This window comes from Rutidosis leptorrhynchoides, chromosome 6 (genome assembly GCF_046630445.1).
Source record: "Rutidosis leptorrhynchoides isolate AG116_Rl617_1_P2 chromosome 6, CSIRO_AGI_Rlap_v1, whole genome shotgun sequence".
Classification (NCBI taxonomy): Eukaryota; Viridiplantae; Streptophyta; class Magnoliopsida; order Asterales; family Asteraceae; genus Rutidosis; species Rutidosis leptorrhynchoides.
In genome coordinates this window covers 5,743,136-5,759,189 of record NC_092338.1, presented here as the reverse complement: position 1 = coordinate 5,759,189, position 16,054 = coordinate 5,743,136, and positions in this window count along the sequence as shown.

Here is a 16,054-nt window from a genome sequence, read left to right as displayed (position 1 = left end):
AATCTGTAATTAAGATTTAAACAACTTGTTTACAAGATTGATAAAATGGATTTTTGGATATTACCAACCGAGTAAATGAATCCTTATATAAGGTACGTCTCGTTTTGTTAAACTATTGTCAAAATTGACTTTTTGAAACAACATTGGATAACTTTTCTATGTCGATATCGAGCATTAGGATTGTGATACACTATGAACTGAACTAGCTTGATAGACATTTATTGACCAACATATGTTCTCTAGGTTGAGATCTACGGTTATTTGGTAATCCGTGTTTCGATCACATTTTGGTGAACGACTTTATATGCTGCTAAGGTGAGTTTCATTGATCCCTTTTTAATTGCTTTTGCAATCTATATTTTTGGGCTGAGAATACATGCACTTTATTTTAAACGCAATGGATACAAGTACATACTAAATTCTACACTGAGTTTGAACCGAAAATCCCTTAGCTTTGGTAACTGTTAACTGCCAGTTATAAGAACTGGTGGGCGCGAGTAGTAGTATATGAATCCATAGGGCTTGATATCCCCGTCCGAGCTAGAGCACTAGCCTTTTAACAGACGTATGCTATTTGCGAAGCGTACACGTTGGTTTGCGTGTATTATTAAGATGATTATACAAAGGGTACAAATTATATATACGTTAAGTTTAGTTACCAGGGTGCTCAATTTCGTAGAATATTTTGATAAACGTTTCTGGATGAAACAACTGAAATCTTGTGATCCACTTTTATATACAGATTATGCGAAACACTAAAACTATGAACTCACCAACCTCTGTGTTGACACTTGTTAGCATGTTTATTCTCAGGTTCCTAGAAGTCTTCCGCTGTTTACTTATATGTTAGACAAGCTATGTGCATGGAGTCTTACATGGCATATTTATCAAGGAAACGTTGCATTCACCAAATCATCACCATGTATCTTATTTTGACTGCATTGTCAATGGAAGTACTATTGTAAACTTATTTACGGTGATTGTCTATATGTAGAAATCATCAGATGTCGAAAACCTTTGATTTAAATATTCATTTATGGTGTGCCTTTTTAAAAGAATGCAATGTTTACAAAACGTATCATATAGAGGTCAAATACCTCGCAATGAAATCGATGAATGACGTGTTCGTCCATATGGATTTGGAGTGATCGTCACAAGTAACTATTCACACCCCTCTAGTTACTTACAATTGGTATCAGAGGGGTTGCTCAAATCATTGCGCTACAAACGATCGAGAAAGCGTCAAAATTCGTTTTGTGCAAAAACTTGAGTCAACGATTCTCGGATCAACTCAAACGATGGGATATTTGAAAGAATTGGTGAAAGAAGCACCAATCTTTGATAAGATGAATATTGATGTGTGAAAATTAAGATTTGAGTCTTATCTCAAATCTAAAGATTACTACCACAAGCTAGTTCAAGACTAGTGAAGTCAACATTTCAAAACAATGATGTTTTGAAACAATTTGATGCAATTTCACTACTTCATGGAATTCTTCCTAGTGAAGAAAGATTAAGGATAATCTCATGTGAAAGTGCAAAAGAATGTTGGGACTCACTATGTTCTCAAGAAGATTTAAACTCTAAGAGTTTAAAGGGTAAAGGAATAGAGAAGGGTTCGGAAAGGGTTGGTGTTTTTCGAGCAAAAGGGTTGAATGAAAATGAAGACTTTTGCCTCATGAGCTCTTGGAATGACATGGATCAAGACGGTCAAAGTGAAGAAGAGGTTGAATCTCCATTCAAAGAAGATGATGTGTCAAGCATGGATTGCAATGAGGTACATGTACTATATCCTTCTAATTATGAAGAATTGTTAGATGATTACAAGACTATTAAATTTGTGTATGATAGTAGTCGTGACAAAGTAAAACTTTTGGAGAAAGAATTACACAAAGTTACACAACTTAACAAAGTTCTAATTGATGAAAATAACACTTTGAAAAGAAAACTTGAAAGGATAACTATTTGTGATTCTTCAAGAGGTAAGCATGAAATGAATGTATGTCACAACTCTAGCAAACACAAATCTTGTAATCAAAGTCCATTATCTATTATTAGGAAAATTAAAAACATGGAAAAAATGGACCAAGCTAGCAATTCCATGGTAGGGATAAGTCAAGGATTGGGTAATCTTAAAATCAATCAAAATCAATGATCAAAATACTAATGAGAATAACCTTCTCAAAAGACTTTGTATAAAAGGAAGGTTTTTCTTACAAATGCAAATTATTTTTGAAAAATGATTTTAAAAGATTAAGTGTAGGAAGCTTACTTGCCTTAGGATTGTGTGTTTATGTGAAAACATGTATTGCATGCTAAATACTAGGTTGATGCGTTTTGTGTATACTATGTGATTGAACATATATATATATATATATATATATATATATATATATATATATATATATATATATATATATATATATATATATATATATATATATATATATATATATATATATATATATATATATATATATATATATATTACGTGTCATTGATGATTAAAACATCGGGAGGATGTAATCATTCAATGTTAGGAAAAGAAAACTTGTCCTCAAGTATTCTATAGAACCTAAGAATCGTCAAAACGCGTTCGAAGAAAGAAAAAGTGAAGAAACGAGTGATCAGAAGGATCCACGGTAGCACCACGGCTGACCGTGTACTCGACCGCAGACACCTGTCCTGTTCGTGGAAAAATTTCTTCACGGCTAACACCACGGTCGACCGTGCTTCGACCGTGCGTGGTCTGATTCAGTTTTAAATTGAACTAAACCCTCACTCTTATTTCTTTTCAACCCACTACAAAACACACACACCTACACACGGCTGAAGAGATCGACCGCACGAAGAAAAACGTGCATTCCTTCAAATTCAATTCCTACTTTCGGTATGATTAATCCTTGCTTTCCTAACATTCAATTGTGTTTGTATGATGAATTAGGGTTAAGAAGAAATCGTAACTAGAATGAATCAAAACCCAAATTAATGCAAACAATTGAAATTGTTCTTAAAGAACAATTTAGAAACAATTGTAGTAATGATTATCGTATATCTATGCATTGATTTAACATTGAATGATTCTAGTGTTTATTATACATCAAGGTTAGATTTTCATAGAAGCATTGTTCATATGATATGAATGACATTGTTGCTAATTGAGTGTAATAATGTTGAATGTCAAAACATGTGTTGATGATGATTTCAAAAGTCTAGAACACATATGAACTTTGTGAAAATCTTAATCTAGTTGCAAACTCATTAACACTAATGAATAGTGAAAATGTGAAGAACATTAACATCAATACATCTAAGTATTGATGATGATTAAAGTTTGCAAAACGTGTTGCCTACAATTGAATTATACACCTTGAATTAATTTGAAGTATCATTGTGTAGAAAATGGCAAGGACCCGAGATGGTCAATCTAGAGGAGGAGAGAATAGATATAATCCTCCAACTGATGCAAGACAATGCACAACATATAACAAGAAATGGCTCAAAACTAGAGCAATAGCAGAAGGAAGAATCATAAGTCTTGAAGCATTCCCTGAAGTAATTGACAAGCTGTTTCAGAGGGATCTAGGTTCGTTCGTTCTAATCAATGGGCCTATATATCCCGAGTTGATAAGAGAGTTCTATTCCAACTTTAGCTTCAACAGAGAAACTAAGATGATAAGATTTCATTCTAACAAAAAGTGGTGGGAATATCCTCTCAGCACGTTTGGTGAAATTCTGGGTGTTCCTACCGAAGGAATTGAGTTCTACAGCAGACGGCACAAACTAGAACATCTTCCTGGGTTTATTCAAGCTATCGAAGTGATAACCTTACTTTGCAATCCTAATGCCAATCACTCAGAAATCCTATCCAAGGGACTGACCGGAAAGGATCTCCGATTAGATTTGGTTATCTTGAATAAAATCATTGACCACAACATCTACTGTAGGCTGGGAAACCATACTAACATTCATTTCTCCCAGATTTTTATCATGTGTTTAACACCCCGTCGAAAATTCCTTTAACGGAATGTTAACTCTGGTCCCAGTGCTTGGCTTGACTTCTACGTAACAGCAATATTCTACAGCGGAAGCAATTAATACCTGAGAATAAAACACGCAAAACGGATCAACAATAATGTTGAGTGATTCTACAGGTTTTAGGTAAACAATACAGTATGTTTAATATTCAATATTGAGAAAATGTTTATTAGTGGAAGAACACCAAGGTTTAATGTTATATTTGTAGACAACATCGTTTCCTGTTTCAAAAGTTTGTTGACACTAACATGTCAAGTTTTATCTCATTTGTTCGTAAACCACAGTTTTAAATAACATTGTATAGTATCTGAAAAACAGTTATCAGAAAAATAGTTTAATTTCCTTGACCACGAGATTTTACAAGTACAACACAAAGTCGTAAAACGTTTGCATAATATGAGCACCTGAATACTAGCAATGACCCGAGTATAGAAGCCACTATACCTGCCTTACCTCGTAAAATGTTATACACTTGTTCGAATGTATTTAATGTTCAAAGTAAATGCGCCACGGTTAATATTGTTTGGGTGAGGTTGTCAACCTAACGGATCCGTCCATCTAAATTGTGCTTGCACCGATGGTATTAAAAGTATTCAAGCTAGAGGCTTTTTGAGCAAACTCAATATGCATATATAGTACTCATGTCAATACAAAAGCATTTGAAAATGTAAGTATAACAGCGTGTATTCTCATCCCTGAAAACATGTAAAAAGCGGGACTGTAGATTCACCTTTGAATAAAGCTCGGATTGAAAAGTGGATAATTAACTTGTACGGTTTATAGCCGAGTAATGCAAGCTAAGTATACGTATTTAGGTTATTCAATATATGTATCTTAAATAAGTGTGGTTTCATGGTGTACATTGTCTTATTGCTCGACTCGACGCGTTTCAAAGTAAAAGTCAACTATATCATGCAAGTCAAACAAAGTCAACCGAAGTCAAACCAAAAGTCAAACTTAGTCAATGTGGTCAGCTAAAGTCAACATAAGTAGGTTCATGTCAAATATTGGTCAACATGTCATACCTAAGTCAAACAATACATTTTAGGTCATGAATGATCATTTTCACAATTTCAGTTTATCGTTATGCACAAAGTTCATGAACACGTAGCATACTTAGCACATTATCTCATAGTACAAAATTCAAGTAAACATGACAAACTCCAGATCATAAATATACTTAAAATATATTCCAAAAAGTCCATCCAGGGACTCATAAGACAATTAAAAGTCAGGAATCGGAAGGGATACATTTGGGGTTTGCCAAGTCAGTTTCTGACCGCGCACTGATTTCATTTTGGCTATAACCGGAGTTAGGGACATGAAATTGATACAAGACCAGTGTCCATAGTTTAAAGACAAATCAAAGTAACACATATCAATAATCTAGAAACTTTTGTTTAGCCAATTTGTACAGTTTATTCATGCAAGTTGAACATTCAGTTTTCAGCTCAAATCAGAATTCACATAAAGTATGGCTCTATTGTGCCCAATGCATAAGGTTTAAGAGATTGACATAAACTAAAAATAAGTCACATATCATGTTAAGTTTCATTTTTCAGAAGCATACATGCTCAATCAATAAACACAATCCACAGAGTATAAAACAGTGAGCAATTTGCAGATTCGATTCTCATTTAGCTAGTCACATTCGCACGCGATTATCCGAAGATCTAGATACAATTAGCCTATGATATCCACATGAAAAGTGAAGTAGTTTTTTTCTAAATTTCAAATATGCAAAGATTTAATCACAGAAGTTAACACATTTTATCATACAAGGTTATTTTCATGCAAGTGCTGTATAAAACTACTTTTACACCAATTCAAGCATATCTCGGGTTATACATAAGCAAACGACATGATATCCTAGTCTAAATTGAGTGTTTTTAAATTATATTTCCAGTGGTATAAGTTTAACATGCCAATTCCTTGTCTAACAAATCCAGATTTCTGATCAAGCAACAAAAACACAACGATAATTCAAATTGACATAACTTAATCATACGGAAACGAAATCAAGCGAATCCAAAGCCTAAACTCAATAGTTTTTTGCAAGGAATCTGATTATAACATAATAATTTACATTTGAAAAACTTAATTTTTCTGATCTTGCAAAAACAAATTCGTTTTTAAACCCTAGTGCATCAAACAATCAAAATAACGATAACGATTAACACGTACGCGTATAGACTTGAGCAATTGACAACATAACTATGAAACTCTCATAAAAATCAGATTTTTAAGAATTAGGGTTCATGTAAATATACCTTTGATCACAAAATTGTTTATATCAATGGATAGAGAACGATGAGATGAAAGCGATTCGTGTAGAACACTTTTGCTAATTTTGAAAGATGAAGATGTGATGGTGATGGTGGTTGTCGACGTGAGGGAGAGAAGAAGGAGGGAAGCTGCCGCGTCTTTTTTTTTTAGGTTTAGAGTTTGTGTAGTGCTAGGTTAACTACTCTAATACTTACACTTAGGCCCTAAACTCCCATAGTTACACATAAGTCCACAAGTTAGCCCAAAAATAAAAATAAGGTGAGGTGGGGTGGGACAATCGGCCGAACATGGCCCAATGGGTATTCCCGGGCTCGTGTTTTGCAAAAGCGCGTAGTCGTGGTCCGTTTTAAGTGCCGTTTAGTCGTACCGAAGGCCCAGAACGCTAACACGATCGTTAAACGCAACCAATCGCTTAATTTATTAAAAACCCAATAAATTAAATATTTTAAAAAGTTAATAATTAATAAATTTAATTATTAAAATAAACCCGAGCGTTTCGTTGCTCAGAAATCTATTATCAAAATCGTATCGTTTTTATCGTATTTCATTATCCGAAATATTTATTTGAATTAATATCAACCCATATTAATTATTTTAACCCTACGAAGATCAAGTATGCATTTATTACACATAAACACATAAAAGTTAAATAATCGCCGTTAAATAAACTAACGGAAGGTTAATGGAAGTAACGGAAAAATCAGGGTTGTTACATTACCCACCTGTTATTGAAAATTTCATCCCGAAATTTTAGTGATCGTCCGCTGAAGTAGTTTCCTCGGGAAACAATTGCGGATACTTCAGCCTCATCTGGTCTTCACGCTCCCACGTGAACTCTGGTCCTCTTCTCGCGTTCCACCGAACTTTAATGATAGGAATTCTGCTTTGCTTCAACTGTTTGACCTCACGACCCAAGATTTCAACAGGTTCCTCAATGAAATGAAGTTTGTCGTCGATACGTAGTTCCTCTAAAGGAATAATCAAACTATCATCGGCTAGGCATTTCTTTAGATTGGATACATGGAAAACGTCATGAATACCGCTGAGTGCTTGTGGCAGTTCTAATCTGTAAGCTACCGGTCCAACTCTTTCAGTTATCTCAAACGGTCCAACATATCTAGGACTCAGTTTACCTTGTTTCCCAAATCGTACAACACCCTTCCAAGGTGATACCTTAAGCATAACCTTGTCACCAACTTGGAACTCTATGTCCTTCCGTCTAACATCGACGTAACTCTTTTGACGACTTCTAACCGTTCTCAATCATTCCTGAATCTGTAGGACTTTCTCAGTTGTCTCCTGAATAATCTCAGGACCTGTCAACTGACTATCTCCCAATTCGCTCCAACAAACGGGAGATCTACACTTCCTTCCATACAACACTTCGAAAGGTGCAGCTTTAATGCTCACATGGTAGCTGTTATTGTACGAGAACTCAGCTAGTGGTAAATACTTATCCCATCCGTTTTTCGAAATCAATAACACATGCTCTCAACATGTCCTCAAAAGTCTGAATAGTTCGTTCGCTCTGGCCATCCGTCTGGGGGTGATATGCTGTACTCATATCTAGACGGGTCCCCATTGCTTTATGTAATGATTGCCAAAACCTGGATGTAAATCTGCTGTCGCGGTCGGATATAATAGATATAGGCACTCCATGCCTAGAGACGACTTCCTTAATGTAGATCTGAGCCAACTTCTCCATTTTATCAGTTTCCCTTATCGGTAAGAAGTGTGCAGACTTAGTGAGACGATCCACGATAACCCAAATAGTATTATGACCTCCCGCCATTCTTAGTAGTTTCGTAATGAAGTCCATAGAAATACCTTCCCACTTCCACTGGGGAATCTCTGGTTGAGTTAATAATCCTGATGGCTTCTGATGTTCAGCCTTGACTTTAGCGCAAGTTAAGCACTTCCCGACATAGGTAGCAATGTCAGCTTTCAAATTTGGCCACCAATAAAACGCCTTCAAATCTTGGTATATTTTATCCGATCCCGGATGAATTGAGTATCTCCACTTGTGTGCTTCCTCCAACACTAGTTCTCTCAATCCACCAAACTTTGGTACCCAAATTTGGTTAGCAAAGTACCGTGTTCCATCCTCTTTGATGTCAAATTTCTTATCCATTCCCCTGAGAAATTCAACATCGACATTTTCTTGTTTCATGGCTTCTTGTTGTGCTTCGTAGATTTGTGATGTGAGATTCGTACGGACAACTATGTTAAGCGCTTTAACCCTAAGAGGTCTCTCTCGCTCTTTTCTGCTTAAAGCATCCGCCACAACATTCGCCTTGCCCGGATGGTATTGAAGTTCGCAGTTATAATCAGTAAGTAGTTCCATCCAACGTCGTTGTGGCATGTTGAGTTGTTTCTGATCGAATATGTGCTGTAAACTCTTATGGTAAGTGAAGATAGTAAACTTGGTTCCATACAGGTAGTGTCTCCACATTTTAAGTGCAAAGACAACAGCTCCTAACTCAAGGTCGTGTGTAGTGTAGTTCTGCTCGTGAATCTTTAACTGACGCTATCCATAAGCAATAACCTTGTTTCATTGCATAATCACACAACCCATTCCTTGATATGAGGCATCACAATAAATAACAAAATCTTCACTTCCCTCGGGTAGAGACAATACTGGTGCAGTTGTTAACTTCTCTTTCAACAACTGAAATGCGGTTTCTTGCAGTTCTGACCACTCATACTTCTTGCCCTTATGAGTCAACGCGGTTAGGGGTTGGGCGATCTTAGAGAATCCTTCGATGAATCTTCGGTAGTAACCAGCTAGACCCAAAAATTGTCGGACCTGAGTTGGCGTCTTTGGAGTTTCCCAATTCTTAACCGACTCAATCTTTGCTGGATCGACCTGTATTCCATTGGCCCCTACAACATGGCCAAGAAATTGTACCTCTGGTAACCAAAAATCACACTTAGAGAACTTTGCATACAAATGCTCATCTCTAAGCATAGTCAATATCGAACGTAGATGTTGTTCGTGCCCTTCCTTGTTCTTGGTGTACACCAATATATCATCAATAAATACAATGACGAATTTGTCTAGGTATGGCTTACACACACGGTTCATGAGATCCATGAACACTACTGGTACGTTCGTCAAACCAAACGACATCACTGTAAACTCCTAATGTCCATAACGTATTCTAAATGCTGTCTTCGGGACATCAGCTTCCTTGACTCTCAATTAGTGATACTCGGATCTCAAATCAATCTTCGAATAACAACTAGATTCCTGTAGCTGATCAAATAAGTCATCAATCCTCGGTAGCGGATACCGATTATTAATTGTCAACTTGTTCAATTCTCTATAGTCGATACACAATCTCATCGACCCATCCTTCTTCTTAACAAACAAGACTGGAGCTCCAGCTCAGAAATTCATGGCTATGTGACCTACCTTCTAGTACCTGTCACAACTTAGGGCATTACAACTCTGATGTTCTTCACCATGGGAAGCTCTTGTAGTTCTAAAAGTGCAAGTCCGTTTATTGTACGCATAACGGGTGCAGCTGCTGGCACCAAATCAATTCGAAATTCGACTTCACAGTGGGGTGGACGTGTTACCTCAGGGCAATCCCTAATAGTTGGGAAATATTCGGGTTTCTTAAATGTCGGCTCATCTTTACTCACATGTGCCAGAATTGCGAGACATTCTCATCTCATGTACTTCTGGACCTTCGAGTAATTAGTGTAACATGACGGTGTACTGATCTCTTCTCCGTACACTATTATCGTCGGTGAAAGAAATTCGAATAGTCTTCTGGTCGTAGCTACCTTGGTTGTATCGTTAGATAACCAGTTTGTTTCAACCACTAAGTTAAAACTTCCAAGTTTAATAGTTTTATAGAGTACACGTTGTCTAAGGAAGGTACAGGGTTATAAACATTGTGACCAAATTCTCTAGCATTAAAGCTTCTCTCAGCACCAGTGTTGACAGCATATATAAAAATTATGGTTGATGAGCGAGAACGTGATGAATTTCGTGGAAAACGAAAATGAACGAGGTGTAATGGCAACTCAAACAAAATCTGATATTTAATTAAAAAGGGGTTGGTGCAAACATCCAGATGCATGTGCCTCGCAGAAGAATAGATGAAGTGTAGTTCGCGCCGATGAGTTCAAAGTTGATTGGTAATGTTTGTGTGTATAACGAAAATGATTGCCGCTTAAGAGACGTACGTTGGAACAGAATGAGAAGGGATATGGTAACGAGTAGCATTGCTAGTTGCAACGAGTGGTGGCGTTAGCGATAATTAGCGATGGGTTGTGATAAGCAGTGATGATAGTAGTGACGTATAAGTTGTTAGGTAGCATGCTCGCATCATAAGTATATTCACATGTATTCTAATGCACCCAATAAGGCATAATAGTCATCAGTCGGTAGGCTCGTGTTTGGAAACAAAATCATGAACGGCGGGTTGCTGAATGATAGGTAAGTTGGAAATCGAGTGGGCAATACCTACTACGTATTGTGCAGGCTGTTACCAGGAAATCCTCCTCTAAATACGTATCAAAATTGAGTTGTGATGCACAGTAGTGAGTAGTAAAGCGTGGATGTGTTAGTGGTGACGAGTAGTACTTGGTAATGGTAAGTAGTAATGATTAGTATTGAGTAGTAGCAAGTAGCAAGGGGTAGCAGCAAGTAGTATTTAGTAACGACCAACAGTGAGAAGTAGTGATCAGTTGTGACTGGCAGTGAGAGGCAGCGTTGAGTAGTAGTTTATAGTGTTAAATAGTGTTGAGTAGTGGTATGAGGTGACGAGTGTGTTCAAGTAGTGTCTTTGTAGTGACAAGTAGTGATCGGTGGTGGCGGTCAGTGTCAAGCAGTGACGAGTTGTGTTATGATTACAAGTTACTTACAAGTTATATTAACAATTAGTTTGCACATTGTATATTTCTTCTCATATTTGGGATTACACGGTTCGTTTTCTAAACGTTGATTATCCAAGTAACCTACTTGACTCGGCCCCAATTCCTTATTTTGCGATGTCGGAACTTCCATATGAGTTACCGTAATGTAATCCCGGTCATTACATTACGCTATCTCACATTTCCATTCGACATCACTCCATAAGTTCAAGATGGCGTAGTCAACTTAATTTAGTTAAACCCCGCGTCGCGGGTACGTATGTGATTCATAGTATAGCGTTTAGTTCATGTCCATATCATATGGGTATAGGGTGTATATATATGTGATGTAATGTGTAGTCCTATATGTCTCATGGTGTCACAAACAGTGCAAGTATAATGCATAAAAGTCGTCCAAGACATACGGCTATAGACTAGACTTCACTAATGCGCCCTACAGTTAGACACACTAATGTATCCTAGTTCCCTATAGCCAAAGCTCTGATACCAACTTTAACACCCCGTTGAAAATTCCTTTGACGAAATGTTAACTCTGGTCCCAGTGCTTGGCTTAACTTCTACGTAACAGCAATATTCTACAGCGGAAGCAATTAATACCTGAGAATAAAACATGCAAAACAGATCAACAATAATGTTGAGTGAATCTACAGGTTTTAGGTAAACAATACAGTATGTTTAATATTCAATATTGAGAAAACGTTTATTAGTGGAAGACCACCAAGGTTTAATGTTATAGTTGTAGACAACATCGTTTCCTGTTTCAAAAGTTTGTTGACACTAACATGTCAAGTTTTATCTCATTTGTTCATAAACCACAATTTTAAATAACATTGTATAGTATCTGAAAAATAGTTATCAGAAAAATAGTTTAATTTCCTTGACCACGAGATTTTACAAGTACAACACAAAGCCGTAAACCGTTTGCATAATATGAGCACCTGAATACTAGCAATGACCCGAGTATAGAAGCCACTATACCCGCCTTACCTCGTAAAATGTTATACACTTATTCGAATGTATTTAATGTTCAAAGTAAATGCGCCACGGTTAATATTGTTTGGGCGAGGTTGTCAACCTAACGGATCCGTCCATATAAATTGTGCTTACACCGATGGTATTAAAAGTATTCAAGCTAGAGGCTTTTTGAACAAACTCAATATGCATATATAGTACTCATGTCAATACAAAAGCATTTGAAAATGTAAGTATAACAGCGTGTATTCTCATCCCTGAAAACATGTAAAAAGCGGGACTGTAGACTCACCTTTGAATAAAGCTCGGATTGAAAAGTGGACAATTAACTTGTATGGTTTATAGCCGAGTAATGCAACCTAAGTATACGTATTTAGGTTGGTCAATATATGTATCTTAAATAAGTGTGGTTTCATAGTGTACGTTGTCTTATTGCTCGACTCGACGCGTTTCAAAGTAAAAGTCAACTATATCATGCAAGTCAAACAAAGTCAACTGAAGTCAAACCGAAAGTCAAACTTGGTCAATGTGGTCAACTAAAGTCAACATCAGTAGGTTCATGTCAAATATTGGTCAACATGTCATACCTAAGTCAAACAATATGTTTTAGGTCATGAATGATCATTTTCACAAGTTCAGTTTATCGTTATGCACAAAGTTCATGAACATGTAGCATACTTAGCACATTATCTCATAGTACAAAATTCAAGTAAACATGACAAACTCCAGATCATAAATATACTTAAAATAGATTCCAAAAAGTCTGGCCAGGGACTCATACGACAATTAAAAGTCAGGATTCAGAAGGGATACATTTGGGGTTTGCCAAGTCAGTTTCTGACCGCGCACTGATTTCATTTTGGGTATAAGCGGAGTTAGGAACATGCAATTGATACAAGAACAGTGGCCATAGTTCAAAGACAAATCAAAGTAACACATATCAAAAATATAGAAACTTTTGTTTAGCCAATTTGTACAGTTTATTCGTGCAAGTTGAACATTCATTTTTCAGCTCAAATCAGAATTCACATAAAGTATGGCTCTATTGTGCCCAATGCATAAGGTTTCAGAGATTGACATAAACTAACAATAAGTCACATATCATGTTAAGTTTAATTTTCCAGAAGAATACATGCTTAATCAATAAACACAATCCACAGAGTATAAAACAGTGAGCAATTTGCAGATTCGATTCTCATTTAGCTAGTCACATTCGTACGCGATTATCTGAAGATATAGATAAAATTATCCTATGATATCCACATGAAAAGTGAAGTAATGTTTGTCTACATTTCAAATATGCAAAGCTTTAATCACAGAAGTTAACACATTTTATTATACAAGGTCATTTTCATGCAAGTACTGTATAAAACTACTTTTACACCAATTCAAGCATATCTCGGGTTATACATAAGCAAATGACATGATATCCTAGTCTAAATTGAGTGTTTTTAAATTATATTCCCAGTGGTATAAGTTTCACATTTCAATTCATTGTCTAACAAATCCAGATTTCTGATCAAGCAACAAAAACACAACGATAATTCAAATTGACATAACTTAATCATACGGAAACGAAATCAAGCGAATTCAAAGCCTGAACTCAATAGTTTTTCACAAGGAATCTAATTATAACATAATAATTTACATTTGAAAAACCTAATTTTACTGATCTTGCAAAAACAAATTCGTTTTTAAACCCTAGCGCATCAAACAATCAAAATAACGATAACGATTAACACGTACGCGTATAGACTTGAGCAATTGACAACATAACTATCAAACTCTCATAAAAATCATATTTTTAAGAATTAGGGTTCATGTAAATATACCTTTGATCACAAAATTGTTTATATCAATGGATAGAGAACGATGAGATGAACGCGATTCGTGTAGAACACTTTTGCTAATTTTGAAAGATGAAGATGTGATGGTGGTTGTCGACGTGAGGGAGAGAAGAAGGAGGGAAGCTGCTGCGTTTTTTTTTTTTTTTTTTTTTTTTTTAGGTTTAGAGTTTGTGTAGTGCTAGGTTAACTAGTCTAATACTTACACTTAGGCCCTAAACTCCCATAGTTACACATAAGTCCACAAGTTAGCCCAAAAATAAAAATAAGGTGAGGTGGGGTGGGACAATCGGCCGAACATGGCCCAATGGGTATTCCCGGGCTCGTGTTTTGCAAAAGCGCGTAGTCGTGATCCGTTTTAAGTGCCGTTTAGTCGTACCGAAGGCCCGGAACGCTAACCCGATCGTTAAACGCAACCAATCGCTTAATTTCTTAAAAACCCAATAAATTAAATATTTTAAAAAGTTAATAATTAATAAATTTAATTATTAAAATAAACCCGAGCGTTTCGTTGCTCAGAAAGCTATTATCAAAATCATATCGTTTTTATCTTATTTCATTATCCGAAATATTTATTTGAATTAATATCAACCCATATTAATTATTGTAACCCTCCGAAGATCAAGTATGCATTTATTATACATAAACACATAAAAGTTAAATAATCGCCGTTAAATAAACTAACGGAAGGTTAACGGAAGTAACGGAAAAATCAGGGTTGTTACAATGTGGGCAATTGAATTAGATATGAAGGTTAATGTGGCATTTCTGATGGCATCCCGAATGAGCAATCTAATGACTGAATCAACTAGATCTCTTCCATATGGAACGCATATGAACAGTTTGTTCACCTATCTCAAAGTGTCTCACGTTATTATTCAACAACCTTCATTTGATCCACTGGATAAGTCAACCATCATCCGAAGTGGTCGTCAGGGAGAATCCTCTCGTGGAAGAAGATCAAGTCTTCAAGAGGATCTCGAAGAGATTGAGAACTATCAACCAGAGGAAGAATCGGATGAAGAGGAGATAGAAGATGAGGAAGCTAACTTACGGGAACATCAAGAATTTGTTAATTCAAATTTTGAAACCAAGATCGATAGGATTCTGAGGCGTGAGGAAGAGATGAGTGAAAATCACTCTAGGTTCAAGAAAGCGTTGAAGGGATTTGTCAAAACAATTTCTTGTAATAGGTCATAACTTGCGTATTTGGGATAATAATCTTTAGTTGTGTAATATGTGAAGTACTTAACTATTGGCACTAAAACAATTATGTGTAAAATAACTAGTAACGTGATGTTTATTTTGTGCTTAAGTTGATTTTGCTTATGTGATGCCTATTGTGTGCTTAATTTGATTTTGCTTGCAAAAATATAAATCTGTCACTGTACGGCTGCTTCCACAGTCGACCATGGTTCGACCGCAGAACACCTGACAGAATTAATTTATCATGGCACTCTTACACGAATTCAATGATCAATAGATTGCTAAAGGACAAATTGATTTCTCTGATAAAGTGCTCACAATTTAGCTACCTACCCCATTAAAGTTTTCTAGACATTATTCATCATTTGTCTATTAAAGCAAATACCTTTAACAAATTCACACACCCATCATCTACTCCAAAGATTTCTTTGCAAAAGCAAAGATTCTTCACAATAAGGTCCATTGTTGAAGGAAGAGAAGTTCTTACACACCATCTTACTACCTACTCTCTTGAAAGCTTCACAAACATCAAGTGGGATGTCTTTCTTAATCTAAGAGGATCACTCTATCCCCTTCACATCAATGAATTCTATGAGAATGTTCAATTCTCACACAATAATGAGAAAATCTCATTTTCCCTTTATGGGAGAAGCTATTCATTAACGCTTAAGGAATTTGGAAATATTATGGATGTTTCAAGTGAAGGTCGAACATTCTTTCTAGAACCAAATTCGTTCAATGAATTTCCTAAATGGGTAAAGAAAGACAATGCACTAGACATTATGTGCAACGGAATTCTTAGACCCGAATTCATCAAAAAG